The 3,730-nt window shown below is 41.8% G+C and overlaps 1 long non-coding RNA gene across 1 annotated transcript in view; it reads left to right on the top strand.

Annotated features, from left to right (window-relative positions):
• LOC109301010 overlaps window positions 1-2,347 on the top strand; it is a 3,576-nt gene extending 1,229 nt beyond the window's left edge. Inside the window, exons 2-3 of the long non-coding RNA XR_002098404.1 lie at window positions 897-928; window positions 1,745-2,347. This is a non-coding gene — a long non-coding RNA (uncharacterized LOC109301010). The remainder of the gene's footprint in view (window positions 1-896; window positions 929-1,744) is intronic.
• Window positions 2,348-3,730: the final 1,383 nt, after the last annotated feature.

Raw genomic sequence — 3,730 nt, forward strand, 5'->3', positions numbered from 1 at the left:
GGCCCCCACGGGCCGGATAGAATGGCCTGGCAGGCTGCATCTGGCCCCCGAGCTGCATTTTGCCCAGCCCTGGGCTACCTAGAAGCTGTCCTGCCTATGGGGCAGCTGGCAGTGAGCCCCTGGCTGGGCAGGGATTCTCTGGTCAGCATCTACACAAGCGCTACTGCACAGTTAATTTAGTACCTGTATTTACAGGTACTAGCTAACTGCGTGGTAGACTAATTTATAGCACAGTAGCTGCTGCACATGGTTACATGGTGGTGGTTTACTGCACAATAGATTAGTCTACTGTATAGTAAAGCATCTCATGTAGATACACCCAGGGTGAAATATGATGGCTGTGATAAGCATGAGATTGGATGATCTTATGGTCCCTTTTGGCCTTAATTTCTATGAAATAAAAAAAGAAAGGAAAACAAACAACACGGCATGCATTTCCATGTGTATTAGTCCTCATGCTCAAGACAGGAACTTTGGAAGACTGCATGATAGGCTCCCCTGATGACCTCTGCCATACAATATCCTTCCCATGTTTCCCCCCCACCTTTAAAAGCATTTGTTTATGGATATAACAGTTTTATGCTGAACCCTTTCTTAGATTGTATTACACGAATGTTTTTCAGTAGCAGACCTTAGCTAGCTCATGAAAAACAGTTGCTTCCATTGCTCCATGATATAGCCTTCACAGGCTGGAGTTCTCATTCTGAAAGAATGATGCTGTTTGTATAAACAACAAAGTATACACCCATTCTCAGTATGCAAGTCCAAAATAGTCTCTAAGCTGTTTCTATAGCTCTTGTCTAATTCCCTGAAATTAAGATGCAATGCAGGCATTATATTGTTGTAAATAAGTGAAAAAGGTCCTTCTTAAATATTAAATATATTAAATATTACAGGAAAAGAAGCAAATTTGGATGCTTGTAACTCTGTAAGTAATATTTTTACTTAAGGTTTATAGTGCATGGGCTAGAAAAGGAAAAACATGCTGCCGGGAATGCATATATTAGGATACATAAAATAACAAGACAACAAATCTGGTATTTCTCTTCCTTTAGATCCCAGTAAAGCAAGGCATATAAGCATGTAATGAACTTAAATAATTTGGGTCTGATCCATAGTTCACTAATGAGAATGGAAGTCTTTCTACTGACCTTGACAAGTTTTGAATGAGATTCAGGAATGATCCCATTTGCTTAAGGTGGACTTCTTCCACAGAAGACCCAGTGACTTGAAATTGACCTGTTGCACTAATTATCTCCATCAGTTGAGTCAGTGCAACAGTAAATATTTTTACAGTAATGAAGTAACTTTCTAAAATACCAACCTACATGGTATATTTCAGGAAGAAGTTAAAGTTATTCTGAATTCCTTTGCTGTTTGAGGCCTCAGGGCTAGATTTTTAAGGGTGTTTAGGCACCTGAAGAAGCAGAACAACTGCAACAAAGATTTTCAAAATTGCATATCTACATTTTTAAGCATTTAAATGTCTCAAGTACCTTGCTTTCTTTTAATATTAAACTCCATATGACAATAACTTGTTGTTGTCTCCCACCACAACAGAAGCTAGAAATATGAGTAAAGAGGCTGGTACATTAATAGTGTATGTGTTTCATCCTGTGTTGTAGTTGGAAACTTTTAAAATCTGTTTGAACTCTGTTAAAATTAATCATTTCATTATTTTCTTTACAAAATGTCTTTGTTAAAAGCAAATGGGAGAAAACATAAAGTCTTAAATGTTTTAAAGGTCAAGAATAGAAGTGAAATTATAGAAGACACTGAAACAAAAGCAACAAGGAGGCAGAGGAGGGTGGAGGACCCAGCAGAGCTGTCACAGCGAGAGCCATGTGTGGAGAGGTCAGTTTACTAGGAAATAGTTAATATTTCCTCAGAAGTCTATGCTTACAGTTTTAATACATTATGGGCCTCCCTTTAATTTCATTGCTATTTAATGCGCTGTGCTGTTTGGTTTCTATTTTCCCCCCAGAGTTAGCACTTTTCAGCAATGTTGTTTGCAGCAGGAGTGAGATAGTAAGAAGCTTTATGTATCCATGTGAGAGGAGTAAGCAGTCATAAGGTTCCTTTTTTTATACCTGGGGTTGCCTACCTTTGTCATGGGTAGTTTTTCAGAGAGAAGGGGCTGCTATCCACATCCTCCTGTGTAGGTGGATGTGGCTGTATAGAGACAAGGCTCTGCCCACAGCAGTGTACCAGCCAACAGAACTGAACCAACGCTAAAAGGAAAATCATTCTTCTCCAGGGATAAAGGCTGGTAGCAAGGGGCGAACTAGCAATCATGTTGTGTCTCTGAGTTCCAGTCTAATTGGTCTCCTGCAGCAGTGCAACTGCCTCTGACTAAAACGGTTATGCAGAAGGTGGGGTAGGATGGCACCTTAGGGTGCCTCTAGATGCGTAGTGAGGTGGCTCCAACGTGCTGCAATTACAGCACGTTGGAGCAGACTCAGTTAATTAAGTCTGCTGAAGCGTGGTAATTACTGCGCTCCAGCAGACTCCAGCATCACATGTATAACAGCTCATTTGAGCTTTAGTTAAAGCATCCTCACTGCCATTTTTCACTGTGGGGACACTGATACACATGATGCTCCAGGTACTTTAATTAGAGCAGCTGTCTCCCCCCCAGCCAGAGAACATGTATAAATGCCCTTTGAGACTAATTGGCTCAGAAAGGCATGAGCTTTCATAGGCAACAACTTACTTCATTAGATGGTAGAGATGGATAGCTCATGCTTTTTTAAACCAGTTTGCCTCTAAGGTAGGATTCCAGTTAATCACCCTACCTTAACTTCTGCCTGACTTGAGACTAACAGCACATGTCTACACATGCACTTTAATGTGCATTAGACTATTTTACATCTGCACATTAAAGCATCACATAAGCTGTGACATTAAAATAGTCTGCTGCACATTAAGCGTCACTAAAAAAGCATGCAAATGTGCTACTGTACGTTTAGATAGTCATTGATTAAAAGCAAGGAATAACCCAGAAGCAGGGACTAGAACCATGGTTTCCTCCTCCAAGGGTAGCACCCACAACACTGAAATAGATTAATACTCCATTTTGCGTCCTGTTCTTCTGGCCTCAGGACTCTGGCTATCTGTTGGGGCCCAGCTTCAGCATCACTGGACTGGACTTGGAGGATGTCTTCATCCAGCCTGTCCTAAAAGTTACCCAGATCTGCCATTCACCATGCAAGTGTCCAAACCACAATCTCTAATGGTGCTTCTACATTTTGCATTGAACAGTCCTTAATGAAAAGAATAGATATCAGTGATATAGCTTCTGCCCTACTGGGGCAGAGGTCAGGACCCAAAGCCCCCTCCCTTCTGGGGCAGTGCCATTTAACCAAGCTTTGCTTCCTCTGGCTGCCTCTGCTGTATACCCCGGTCCTATTTATCTTCCCTTCTTGGCTGCCCAGTGGGCCAGCTTCAACAGGAGGATGGGAGGGGTCTCTGAACAATGCCTATGCCTCAGCCTGGTGGTTAGAGCACTTTTGGAGCCCAGGTCTCCCACTCCCTGGCTGTGTCTACACAAGATATTTAGTACTTATGTAAACAAGTATTAAATGACTGTGCAGTAACTGCACAGTATTGCTTAGTCACCAAGGAATGGCTGTTTTGTGACACTGACTGCACAGTACCTTGTGACTACTGTGCAGTAGCATTACATTACACTTCCTGACACACGATGCTACTGCACAGTCAGTGATTATCT

This window comes from Gavialis gangeticus, unplaced genomic scaffold (genome assembly GCF_001723915.1).
Source record: "Gavialis gangeticus isolate Ggan-Ray unplaced genomic scaffold, GavGan_comp1, whole genome shotgun sequence".
Classification (NCBI taxonomy): domain Eukaryota; kingdom Metazoa; phylum Chordata; order Crocodylia; family Gavialidae; genus Gavialis; species Gavialis gangeticus.